Raw genomic sequence first — 14,311 nt, 5'->3', positions numbered from 1 at the left:
CTCACTTCCCTTGCACTCCCTTGCCGGATCTTGTTGCCTTAGTGCCAGTGAAAGCGTTCCTTGTGTGTTCCTTGCCTGTGTTTCCAGACCTTCTGCCGTTGCCCCTGACTACGATCCTTGCTGCCTGCCCCGACCTTCTGCTACGTCCGACCTTGCTTCTGCCTACTCCCTTGTACCGCGCCTATCTTCAGCAGCCAGAGAGGTGAGCCGTTGCTAGTGGATACGACCTGGTCACTACCGCCGCAGCAAGACCATCCCGCTTTGCGGCGGGCTCTGGTGAAAACCAGTAGTGGCTTAGAACCGGTCCACTAGCACGGTCCACGCCAATCCCTCTCTGGCACAGAGGGTCCACTACCTGCCAGCCGGCATCGTGACAATAGGTTAAAACTTCTTGCCTCTTTATAGGAAAAATATGTCAGGATAAAACAGGTACAAGCAAGTAATCCTCTGACGCGTTTCAAAGAAGCAATGTCCAGCACCCAGTGATTGGTTAAAACTTTTGCTCTTCATTGGAAAAATATGTCAGGATAAAACAGGTACAAGCAGTAAGCCCTCTGACGCGTTTCAAAGAAGCAATGTCCAGCACCCAGTGATTGGTTAAAACTTCTTGCTCTTCATTGGAAAAATATGTCAGGATAAAACAGGTACAAGCAAGTAAGCCTCTGACGCATTTCACGCAGTGAATTTTGCGCAGTTGAGGGCTCAGAAGGGAATGAATTTTGCTGAAATGGTTTTCGGGGGGAATGTCGCATTTAGGAAGCCCCTATGGTGCCAGAACAACAGAAAAAAAAACACATGGCCTAACATTTTGGAAACTACACCCCTCAAGGTACGTAACAAGGGGTCCAGTGAGCCTTAACACCCCACAGGTGTTTGACAACTTTTCGTTAAAGTCAGATGTGTAAATGAAAAAAAAAAATTTTCATTAAAGTTCATTTTTCCCCCCAAATTTACCATTTTTACAAAGGGTAATGGGAGAAAATTCCCCCCAAAATTTGTAACCCAATCTCTTCTGAGTATGGAAATACCCCATATGTAGACGTCAAGTGCTCTGCTGGCGCACTACAATGCTCAGAAGAGGGGGAGCGCCATTGAGCTTTTAGAGAGAGAATTTTTTGGAATGGAAGTCAGGGGCCATGTGTGTTTACAAAGCCCCCTGTGGTGCCAGAACAGTGGACCCCCACACATAAGCCCATTTTGGAAACTACACCCCTCACAGAATTTAATAAGGGGTGCAGTGAGTATTTACACCCCACTGGCATTTGACAGATCTTTGGAACAGAGGGCTGTGCAAATAAAAAATTCATTTTTTCATTTTCACGGACCACTGTTCCAAAGATCTGTCAAATGCCAGTGGTGTGTAAATGCTCACTGTACCCCTTCTTATACTACGTGAGGGGTGTAGTTTCCAAAATGGGGTCACATGTGGGTATTTATTTTTTTGCGTTTATGTTCGAACGGCTGTAAAATCAGCCACCCCTGTGCAAATCACCAATTTAGGCCTCAAATGTACATAGTGCGCTCTCACTCCTGAGCCTTGTTGTGCGCCCGCAGAGCATTTTACGCCCACATATGGGGTATTTTCTGTACTCAGGAGAAATTGTGCTACAAATTTTGGGGGTCTTTATTTCCTTTTATCGCTTGTGAAAATAAAAAGTATGGGGCAACACCAGCATGATAGTGTAAATTAAAAAAACATTTTTTACACTAACAGGCTGGTGTAGACCCCCACTTGTCCTTTTCATAAGGGGTAAAAGGAGAAAAAGCCCCCCAAAATTTGTAGTGCAATTTCTCCCGAGTACAGAAATACCCCATATGTGGCCCTAAACTGTTTCCTTGAAATACGACAGGGCTCCGAAGTGAGAGAGCGCCATGCGCATTTGAGGACTAGAATAGGGATTGCATAGGGGTGGACATAGGGGTATTCTACGCAAGTGATACCCAAACAGAGTGCCTCCAGCTGTTGCTAAACTCCCAGCATGCCTGGACAGTCAGTGGCTGTCCGCAAATGCTGGGAGTTGTTGTTTCGCAACAGCTGGAGGTTCCGTTTTGGAAACACTGCCGTTCGACAAATTTTTCATTTTTATTGGGGGGACAGTGTAAGGGGGTGTCAATGTAGTGTTTTACCGTTTATTATGTGTTAGTGTAGTGTAGTGTTTTTTGAGTATACTGGCAGGTTACGGTGTGCCGGAAGGAGTTTGCGCTGCAGCGAAAAATTTGCCGTAGCTCAAACTTGAAGCAGGAAACTCACTGTAAACCCGCCCGTGTGAATGTACCCTGTACAAACCTCCAGCTGTTTCAAAACTACAACTCCCAGCATGCACTGAAAACCTTCAGTTAGGTTCCGTTACATAACTCAGGATTTTTTTTACAACCAGTGTGCCTCCAGCTGTTGCAAAACTACAACTCCCAACATGTTCTGATCGCCGAAAGGCATGCTGGGAGATGTAGTTATGCAACAGCTGGAGGTACGCAACTATAACTCCCAGCATGCTGAGACAGCCGTTTGCTGTTTGGGCATGCTTTGATTTGAAGTTTTGCAAGATCTAGAGGGCCACAGTTTAGAGATCACTGCACAGTGATCTCCAAACTGTAGCCCTACAGCTGTTGCAAAACTACAAATCCCAGCATGCCCAAACAGCTGTCTGGGCATGCTGGGATTTGTAGTTTTGCAACATCTGGAGGGCTACAGTTAGAGACCACTGTATAGTGGTCTCAAACTGTAGCCCTCCAGATGTTGCTAGGCAACCCACCGGCTTCCGTAGGATCCAGGAAGCCGCATCGCCGTCCTCTTCTGCCGCCGCCGATGGGTAAGTGGACCTTCGGCGCCGGTCCTCGTTGGTTTCCTTGTTCTGCCCGGCCTATTGTGGGTGAGCAGAACGGGGAAACCGAAAGCTAACCCCCCTGCTCCCGATCTGCTATTGGTCGTCGCTTCTAGACAACCAATAGCAGGGATAGGAGGGGTGGCACCGCTGCCACCTCACTCCTATCCCTTCAGGGGGATCGTGGGTGTCTTGGACAACCCTGATCCCCCTTATTTTCCGGATCACTGGAGACCCATATGACCCGGAATAGCCACAAATCTGCAGCGATCACCGACATGGGGGGGGGGGTCTCATGACCCCCCTGGGGACTTGCACGGGCGTACAGGTATAGATATCAGCAGTCACACGGGCGTACAGGTATGCCCTTGGTCCTTAAGTACCAGGGAGCAAGGGCATACCTGTATGCCCTTTGTCCCCAAGAGGTTAATAGGTTTTATTTGCATTGACCAATAAAGATAATGTATCATTTTTACCATAAAGTGCACTGTGTAAAAACCAAACCAAAAGTTGCAAAATTGCAATTTTCTTATAAATTTCCACCGACAAATATTACATTTTTGGTTTCATGGTACATCTTACAGTAAAATGAAAGATGTCATTACAAAGGGTCTGTAGGTGAAAAAATAAAAGTTATAGATTTTAAAAGGAGAGGAGGAAAAAAGAAAGGCAAAAATGAAAATTGGCCTGGCACTTAAAGGGGTACTCCGGCACTAGACATCTCATCCCCTATCCAAAGGATAGGGGATACGATGTCTGATCACGGGGGTCCCGCTGCTGGGAACCCCCGCGATCTCTCCTTCAGCACCCGTCATCCGAGCTTTGCTTCGTGCCTGATGACTGGCGATGCAGGGGTCGGAGGATCATGATGTCACGGTCCTGCCCCTTCATGACTTCATGCCCTACCCCTTCAATGCAAGTCTGTGGGAGGTGCGAGAGGGCCGCCACGCCCCCTTACATAGACTTGCATTAAGGGGCAGGGGGCCATGTCCTTAAATAAAAGCAATCTGAAAATAGCAATCTGATTGGTTGCCATGGGCAACTGCACCACTGTTCCTCTACAAAAGTTTTGATTACTGCTCTGCACTAGTGTAAGTAGCCTATAAAGCAGCTACCACTGAAGAAATAGCAGGTAAGTGCTCACCAAAAGCAACAAATTCAATGTCTACGAAGATGTTCCTGCCATAAGGACCAATCACATCCCGAGTATGGTCTCCACCGAGGGTATACATAGCAGTATCATCAAAAAGGTATTCAAACATATTGTCAGGGCAGGGCCACAGCATAGGCACAAACCAGACATAGTCAACTTGTGACAACTTTAGGCTTTGTTTACCCTGGTACAGTGGTCCCTTAAGTTACAATAGCCTCAGGTTACAATAATTTCAACATACAATGATCTTTTCTGGACCATTGTAACTTAACATCATAGTCAACTTAGAATGCTACGGACAGTTCGGATGTGTGGCATGTGTTAATGACTATAAACCTTACCTGAGCGTTTGTGTGTTGTGAATGAGGAGAGGGAGGTAACCTGGAAACACTCATGGCCATGTAAAAGGGCCAGTGACCAGCCGGCGAATGAGAAAGCGCTTGTTCGTCAGTTGAACACAACTTCTGTGCACCCAATAAAAGAATATCTATTGGCCACACATCACCCTGTGTCAACAGAAAACTGATCAACATTTGTGAGGTCTCGGTAAACGAATGCTGATCATGAGATGGGTGATTGTTTTCTTTATCACATCAGCCCATGTAAAAGGGCCATAAGACATTGACAGACATCTCTGGTGGTGGCTTATCTCTCAGAAAACAATAGTGTTGGAAAATTGATCCTTCTGACCTCCAACATCATCCTTTGGGAAGTGTCTAGAGATCTTTATACACATTATAGAATTTCTAGCATGTAAAAGACACAACGATTAGCATCCTGCACTCACCACTAAGTACCGGAATTGACACTCCTACATGGAGATCACCGGAGGACCAGGCTTCAGAAGGTACGTGGGCGCTCAGAGGCGACTCAGTCACATGCGGCCCGTGATCTGCTGCACTGTGCTCCTGCTCTTCTTGGGCACGGAGTGTGGGGTTGACACGTGCCCTTCATGCATCTCTTTCGGAGAGCCATAGCGCTGTTCTTGTGCATCTATAGTTTTTCCATAGAGATGCATGGAGGGTAAGATGGTAGATACAGTGCTGCGCATGGGTTGAGCCGGGGTACCAGACAGTATATTGCGTGGGTCCCAGCGTACCAGAGTACCCCTTTAAGGAAACAAAGAATTTTGCCCTTTAGGACACAACTCTTATTGTTCCATTCACAGAACCATATAAGGGCTTGTTGTTTGCACAACCAATTGTAATTTGTAACAATACTTTTCATTTTACTATAAAATGTACAACAGAAAAAAAACTATTACTTTTGGGGGAAACTGGAAAAAAACTTGGGAGCAGTCATTTTTTACACAATGCATTTTATGGTAAACTGACACAGTATCTTTATTCTGTGGGTCCATAGGATTATATAGATACCCATGTTTACATACTTGTGTACTATTGAACCACATATAAAAAGGCAAACTTTAACAAAATAAATACAATTAAAATTGCCCTATTCAGATCTATAACTTTTACGCGGCTGTTTGATGTCTGTTTTGTGCTGTAGTTTGTAGTTTTTATCTGTTCTACTTTTGCATATTAGAATTTCCACGTGAATGTAAAGTGCAAAGTGTTACTATTTTACAAGTAATGAAACCTTTACCTGTTAACGCATAATGAGGAGCAATAAAATGGTGTTTCCTTTTCATAAGCAGCAGGCTCTTCAGAAATCTGGAATATATCTAAAACGGGAACAAAAACAGGTAATTTTACATATAATATAATTCCCAAAATACTTTTATTTCTACTAAAACCAAAAGTCACAAAACAAACGAAGATCCCATGGTGTGCAGGAATACTGCTGCCAATAACTGACCGGGGGCGGGTGTGCAAACAAGTGAAAATATCTCTACACGTCTGTGGGGTGGGGGACATCCCTCCAACTTCAAGGTTCGCTACAGATTGGAAATGCAGTTTTATACTGAAATCAATAGGAGGGGTTTTTTGTTGTATTTTTTTTAAACTGCATGGTTTTTGACATAAAAATTTGTATAGTTTTTGTGTCAAAATCCACACTGTTTGAGCTGCTATGTACAACTCCTTTGAGTTCAAAGTATGTAGTGTTGGTAGAGAATCCAAGGAGGGCAGCTCACACAGGCTGTAGATAGGGATGAAAGCACACAGTATGCAGGAGACAAATCACATACACTGTGAACTAGTCAGGGCTGGTGCAAGGATTTTTGCCACCCTAGGCGAAACCTAATTATGCTGCCCCCTTTACCCTGCCCATTGTCTTCACCCTTTGACACTTTACCACTTAATACTGGGGTGACACACTTTAACAAACCCCCTCCTCATGGGAGTGGCGCCGGCTGGCTAAGTTTCTTGCAGCGGGCAGAGCAGCGCCTGCCTCAAGAGGGCACTCTTAGTGGCGGCCTATTTTGCCTATAGGTAGAGCCAGCCCTGGAACTAGTAGAAAGAGTAAAAGCTTCCAAAACAAACTTTAGAACACACAGACTTCACTTCTAGCATATATTACTGGAAGGACCCATCCACATGATATAAACGATTAAAACTAAATCCTACATGGCTGACAAATGAGGTTAAAAGAGCAATAAACAACAAAAAAATAGCCTTCAAAAAATACAAATCTGATGGGTCAGCTATAACATTTAAACAGTACAAGGAGCTTAATAAAATCTGTAAAAATGTAATAAAAACAGCAAAAATTCAAAATGAGAGACAGGTGGCCGAAGAAAGCAAAACTAATCCTAAATATTTTTTTAGATATATAAATACAAAAAAACCAAGGACAGAGCATGTAGGACCCCTTAATAATGATAATGGGGAGGTTGTCACGGGCGATCAAGAGAAGGCGGAGCTACTGAATGGGTTCTTTAGTTCTGTATATACTATGGAAGAAGGAGCTGACATTGGTCAGGTCAGTGCTGGTAACACATCATATAATGTATTGAACTGGCTTAATGTAGAGATGGTACAAGGTAAGTTAAGTAAAGTAAATGTTAGCAAATCTCCAGGGCCGGATGGATTGCACCCAAGAGTTCTTAGAGAGGTAAGTTCAGTAATATCTGTACCCTTGTTCATGATATTTAGAGATTCTCTGGTGTCTGGTATTGTGCCAAGGGACTGGCGCAAGGCTAATGTGGTACCAATCTTCAAGAAGGGCTCTAGGTCTTCGCCAGGCAATTATAGACCGGTAAGTCTAACGTGCATTGTGGGTAAATTGTTTGAAGGACTTATAAGGGATTACATACAGGAATACATAGGGGATAATAGTATTATAAGTGATAGCCAGCATGGGTTTACTAAGGATAGAAGTTGTCAAACCAATCTAATTTGCTTTTATGAAGAGGTGAGTAGAAGCCTTGACAGAGGAATGGCTGTGGATATAGTGTTTCTGGATTTTGCCAAAGCATTTGATACTGTCCCTCACAGACATCTGACAGGTAAGTTAAGGTCCTTGGGCTTGGAAACTTTAGTTTGTAACTGGATTGAACACTGGCTCATGGATCGTACCCAGAGAGTGGTGGTAAATGATTCGTACTCTGATTGGTCCCCGGTTATTAGTGGTGTACCCCAAGGTTCAGTACTGGGCCCGCTGCTGTTTAATTTATTTATCAATGATATAGAGGATGGTATTAACAGCTCTGTTTCTATCTTTGCAGATGACACCAAGCTTTGTAGCACGGTACAGTCTATAGAGGATGTGCATAAGTTACAAGATGACTTGGATAGACTAAGTGTCTGGGCATCCACTTGGCAAATGAGGTTCAATGTGGATAAATGTAAAGTTATGCATCTGGGTACTAATAACCTGCATGCATCGTATGTCTTAGGGGGGATTAAACTGGCAGAGTCACTGGTAGAGAAGGATCTGGGTGTACTTGTAGATCACAGACTACAAAATAGCATGCAATGTCAGGCTGCTGCTTCCAAAGCCGGCAGGATATTGTCATGTATAAAAAGAGGCATGGACTCGAGGGGCAGGGACATAATACTCCCCCTTTATAAAGCATTGGTACGGCCTCACCTGGAATATGCTGTTCAGTTTTGGTCGCCTGTTCATAAAAGGGACACTGCGGAGTTGGAAAGGGTGCAGAGACGCGCGACTAAACTAATATGGGGCATGGAACATCTTAGCTATGAGGAGCGATTAAAGGAGTTACAATTGTTTAGTCTTGAGAAGAGACGTTTAAGGGGGGATATGATAAACGTATATAAGTATATAAATGGCCCATACAAAAAATATGGAGAAAAACTGTTCCAGGTTAAACCCCCCCAAAGGACGAGGGGGCACTCCCTCCGTCTGGAGAAGAAAAGGTTTAGTCTAAAGGGGCGGCACGCCTTCTTTACCGTGAGGACTGTGAATTTATGGAACGGTCTACCTCAGGAACTGGTCACAGCAGGAACAATTAACAGCTTTAAAGCAGGGTTAGATACATTCCTGGAACAAAATAACATTAATGCTTATGCAGAATTATAAAACTACATCCCTTTCCCTTATCCCCTTACATCCTTCCCTTCAATCCCCTGGTTGGACTTGATGGACGTATGTCTTTTTTCAACCATACTAACTATGTAACTATGACAACAACTGTACCTAGAAGGAAGGCTGCAAACTACATACCATGAGGATTGAAATCGCATAAAGAATGTAGACTCAAAATTTGTGCAACATTTTATTAATATGTATAGTCTGGAATGTATCTATAAGGCTATGTTCAGATCAGCATTCGCTAAATCAGTTGAAATGACAGGACTTTTTTTTCTCTGCTTAAATCATGAAAAATAATGTGAATTAGGGCTGCACGATATGGGGAAAATGTGCAATTGCGATTATGGGCCTAAATATTGCGATTTCAATATGCAATACGATATACGGTAATAAATAAATGGTGAATTCCCATTTTATGCCCACCACCCATTTCACATTCTCCCCCCATATCATATCCCCCCCCCCCCCTTATCACATTCTCTTCCCATGTCCCATGTTCACACAGGACATTAAATCTGACAGCAGGATCACCCATACTAACCTGAATATGCAGGAAGATAGGGCAGGTGACCCTGTTTCTAATGCTGCTTACCACACGTAAAGAGGTGCAGCTGAAGATAATGGTCTCCTTGCTAATATGTACATGGAGGACCCTATAGCAAATACTGTGACTCTAAGAGGTGGATCCAATCAATCAGACTGACAGTAAGTTATAATATTATAAGAGATCAATAATGGACATCTTTATACTGTATGTGCAGCTATTGGTTTGTTGCCAGTAAAGAGTTAAATGGGCACCGTAAGATTCAAAAACTTTGTATATGTTGAACATCTTGGCAAAACATTAACCTTTCAAGTATACCTCATTAGAAAATGTTATTTCCTTTTTATATAAATAATTACTTAAAAAAAAAAAATACCCAGTAGGGGTCCCCATACCATCCAGAACATAATCCTGTCCTGCTGCCGCATCATCTTTGCCCCAGCTGAAACACAGGCTGGGACAAAGATCAGTAAGGGTGGGACTAGCACTCCTCTGTGCTCACTCCTGTCCTAGCTGACTGCGGCATGAAAAGGGGATTGGGCTACAAAGCTGCCTGCAATGATTGGCTGAAGAGACCCAGCACAGCAGACTCAGGGAGGAAGAGGAGTCATGTGAGGACAGGCCCCCCTCCAGAGCACAGAATTACAAACCAAGTAAGCAACACAAAGAAGGTATTTGTGAGCAATATAGGTGCTAAACACATAAAAAATTATATGTACATGATCAGGATTAGGTACTGAGTAACAATTTTGTATTTTTTGTGTGGTATGACAGGTACGCTTTAATTCTGTCACTTAGGCGGCACGCTGTATTAATACAACCTGCGATATTCCGGTAATTCACTGACCTTGAGCCGGGATTGGCTGCAGCAGGGAAAAGTTGACTGATTTGCGCTGATTAATGATTAATTAATGTCTGGGGCTCTCATGGCTAATGCTGCTCCAAGGCTTCGCCAGAGATAAAAACCTCTTTCACTAATTAGCCCTGAAACCCAATTAAAAGATCCATTGTGGAGACGACTTGGAGGAATTTCAGAATTTGTTTAGTTTACTGTACAAGGAACTGAAGGGTTTCATGGCGGTATCAAGCTTTTTCTGTCCTATGACCATATGATATTTGGGCACCGAAGCTTCAGTTTGTTTCATAGCAAGTCCGATTTATTACAACAAAGCTGGACAGCCCTCATGCCTTATAACCTCAGCATCTCAAGCCACTGTCTTCTAACAAATCCATTACAGTGTCTCTAAGCCAGAAGCATTTGGCTCGCTGCCTCCACAATTAGTCACTAGCAATTACCAGTGCTCTCTTCTCTTGCAGAATCTTCATTTAATTTACATTAAAAGCGACTTCTCATCAACATATAAATAACCTTCATTTTATTCCCCATTTTCCTCTGAAATCTTTAACATATGTTTTGGGTGCTCTGAAACGTGTTCTCCAAATTTTCGCTTAGGTTATTGCAGTTTTTCCCTTCACGGCTGGCAGCAGGCTGCTCCTAATGTGATGAAAAAGAACAGAACTTGGGAACCGGAAAAACAGCAGTTTTCAGGAATCAGTTTAGGTAAAGCTTTGGGCACACAAAAAGGTATACGCAAGATTTCTTAATATGCCGTATTTTTCGCCCTATAGGACGCACCGGCATATAAGACGCACCCAATTTTAAAGGTGCAAAATCTAGAAAAAAAAGATTCTGAACCCAACAGTGATCTTCAACCTGCGGACCTCCAGATGTTGCAAAACTACAACTCCCAGCATGCCCGGACAGCCGTTGGCTGTCCGGGCATGCTGGGAGTTGTAGTTTTGCAGCATCTGGAGGTCCGCAGGTTGAAGACCACTGGTATAGGAGGTAATACTCATGTGTCCCCACCGCTCCAGACCCGTCACCGCTGCCCTGGATGTCGCTCCATTGCTGTCGCCGCGTCCCTGTGGTGTCCCCGATGCTCCGGACGTCTTCTTCCACGGGATCCTCGCTCTCAGTCGCCGTCATCATGTTGCTACGCACGCCACTCCTATTGGATGACGGGACGGCGTGCGCAACGACGTGATGACATCGAAGGAAAGCGCCGGCCATGCAGGGGATCCCGGCACGGAGCAGACACCGAGGAGGCAGGTAAGGTCCCTCCCGGTGTCCTGTAAGCTGTTTGGGACGCCGCGATTTCACCACAACGGTCCCGAACAGCCGGGTTAGTGTTATTTTCGCTTCAGATGTGGCGGTCAGCTTTGATCGCCGTGTCTGAAGGGTTAATACAGGGCATCACCGCGATCGGTGATGTCCTGTATTAGCCACGGGTCCGGGCCGTTGATGGCCGCAGGGACCACCGCGATAGGTGTGTATTCGCCGTATAAGACGCACCAACTTCTCCCCCCCCCAGTTTTGGGGAAGAAAAAGTGCGTCTTTTACGGCGAAAAATACGGTAACTCCAGTGAAATGCTTTAATGTATGGCACTGTACAGTCATTCATCATCCATATTCTTCAATTGTAAAAATAAAATAATTTGTATACCATGCAATATACCTTTTATGCAGTTGCCAACTGTATGTGGAGTCTACTGTGCGTTCCTAAAAAATAGAACAGTATTCCGCAACCTGTGGCTTTCCAGCTGTTGCAAGACTAAAACTCTCAGCACACCAAGACACCTTTAGCTGTCCGGTTATGCAGGGAGTTGTCCTTTTGCGACAGCTGAAGAGCCACAGGTTAAGGAACAATGCATTAGAGAAAAAGGTAAAAAATAAAAAAAATTTACATATACGAACCCAACAGAGGCCAAAGGAGACACTTAAAATAAACGGAGTCCTTAGAATAAATGTAATAGAAAACACAGAGTCCGGCACTGCTAAATGGAATCACGAGGTTCGTGCAGGGGAAACACAGGTGGGTGCATGAAAAAGCCCAATGTTCTATAGGTGCTCAGTCTTCCAGACAAAAGGCAATCCAAAATGACAAGCAGGGAGATAACTGATAGACGGCACTCACCGGAAACGGACTTCATATCTTCTTTATTCAGTAGACATAAGGTGCAGTGTCAGACAAACATAGCGGACAGGAATGTCGAGGATCTCAGCGAGGTGGTCACAGCTGTATCGTACTTCCTCAGACCATCACTGGTCTGAAGAAGTATGGAAGTACGATACAGCTGTGACCACATCGCTGAGATCCTCGGCGTGTTTGTCTGACACTGCAACTTATGTTTACTGAAGAAGATATGAAGCCCCGTTTCTGGTGAGTGCCGTCTATCAATTATCTCCCTCCATAGGGCTCAGATGCATAGTGCATACAGTCTAAGGGAAAAAATGTATTTGCCACAGCAGTGTGCACCCCTTCCCTGTTAGCAGGAGGTTCTTTAAATGGAAAGTGGATCCAGCATGTCACCCAGTCAGAGTCCATATGCAGCAGAGGTGAGTGAAATGAGTGTTAGGGTCCCATCCGAAGTGATGGGGGGGGGGGGGGGGGGGGGGGGAAGACACGTTTTGATCAAAAAGTGCACTAAGAGCCACCATTTCTTGACCAAGAGTGCTGCAGGAGTGAGTCCTATTGGATATGTAGAAAAAACACTGCATATTTTCTCCATGCTTCTGAAGCAGTCTTTTAGAAACTTAACATGGGAAGTTCATTTCCCCCAATATAAACTTTTAAATTAGCAGAATGCTAGGGGAAAGGACTTTACATTCTTTGTCTCCAAAGGCAGAAAAAGCAGTGAGGGGAGGCTCCTGCTGCAGTTAGTTATTTTATAGGCAGAAACAGGATTATAAAACTAACAACGGGGGTGGGGGGGGGGGGTCTGCTAAACACCGGAAGCTTATGTAGAACAATTGTTTAGGCAATATGAAAGACAAAACCTAATGATGTTAAGGGGGGGAATTTGTGGTATTTTTATTTATGTAGTCATAGCAAGACAATGGGATTAGTTGAGCAGTTTTGATCTATGTAGTGTCCTCTATGATAATACTGAATGGCAGCAGCATAGTACAGACATGTTGTCAGAGGAGTCAACAGTTCTCATAGGCAGCCTAACTCTATAAAAAGCTCTTAAATCCCAAACAACAAAATTACACAAAATGCCCAGCACTACATATTTTAAACAAGCATGCGGCAATATGAAGGAGAGTTGATCATCGAGTGAAACATAGTATTTAACAACAACTTAAGTATAAAACAAAAACAAAAGCAGATTATGCTGGGATACTGAACCTGCATTAAGGATTGTGGGTACAAAAAGTTTTCCTATTTACTTTTAATACAGTGTTTCCCCAAAAATAAGACATAGCCATAAAATAAGCCATTCCAGCAGTTCTATCTATTCGCTTAATATAAGCCATACCCCCTAAAAGAAGCCATGGTGGTAGGTGTGGCTTATTGAGGCTAATGAAGATGGCTAGCCCTTCTTGACAGGTACCGTACCATAGGGGTTTCCTTGCAGCGGAAGCTGATATGCAGGGCGTCATGTATGCCTAAGACGTCCCCTGAAAATAAGCCATGGTGTGTCTTTTTGAAGAAAAATAAATATAAGACAGTGTCTTATTTTTGGGGAAACACGGTAAGATCTAATTCCATATATGTGACACAACATAGACTTCATGCAGTTGGCAAATATTGTCAATATACATATAAAGTGAAGTAGTAGATCTCAGTTTACAAGGGAATATTTTCCTCTTCTCACCCATGCCAAACACCATTCCACTTCCTGATGAATACAGAGAATAGTAAAAATATGAAATGGTATAGGGCTGAATATAAGCCACTAATGTAGATGTTCTTATACCTTATATTTAATGGAAAATTTTGGCACTATATGGTTCCCTTGTAGACAACATTTTACAGTCAAAATGTCCTTACCCCTCCCCTAATCACAAGGTATAAAGATCACTATTGTAAAACTGAACAAAAAGTGTCTGTCAAACACGTTCAGGTTCATGGTCAGTAAAGAAATACCTGGAACCCAGTCATTTTTAGCAACCCTAAAAGAAGCACTATACTCGAAAGTAAAACTCACAGAACATTCATATGGTTACCATTTAACAATTTTATCTGAACTTGTAACCTCAATTTACTTCCTAATAGGATACCCAATGAAACAATGCACTTCCTATCCAGCCCAGGGTGACATCACCCACTACATGGTAATGAATGGGAAAGATTCAGGCCCGGCAGGCAGGAAGCACTACAAGTAATATAGCCGGGCACAATAAAGTACAGGGAGGACCGAACTTAAGTAGCCAACAGGTGCATTGTGGCATGTCATAGGGAAGTTGGCCATACACAATAGTAAGTGAGCTTAAAGGGGAATTCTGGGCAAAAACATTTGATCCCCTATCCAAAGGCTAGGGGATAAGAT

General features: G+C 43.7%; 1 protein-coding gene across 5 annotated transcripts in view; it reads right to left on the bottom strand.

The window, feature by feature from the left end:
* Positions 1 to 14,311, bottom strand: part of NCOA2 (nuclear receptor coactivator 2) — a 255,534-nt gene that overhangs the window by 196,850 nt on the left and 44,373 nt on the right. For all 5 annotated transcript variants that reach the window (XM_056522108.1, XM_056522104.1, XM_056522105.1 and 2 more), the window contains exon 2: positions 5,581 to 5,659. The gene's annotated coding sequence lies outside the window, so the exon portion shown is untranslated. The remainder of the gene's footprint in view (positions 1 to 5,580; positions 5,660 to 14,311) is intronic.

The sequence above is a fragment of the Hyla sarda genome, chromosome 5, assembly GCF_029499605.1.
Source record: "Hyla sarda isolate aHylSar1 chromosome 5, aHylSar1.hap1, whole genome shotgun sequence".
Lineage (NCBI taxonomy): Eukaryota > Metazoa > Chordata > Amphibia > Anura > Hylidae > Hyla > Hyla sarda.
The sequence above is the reverse complement of the archived record's forward strand: the minus strand, read 5'-3'. Positions and strand labels throughout refer to the sequence as shown.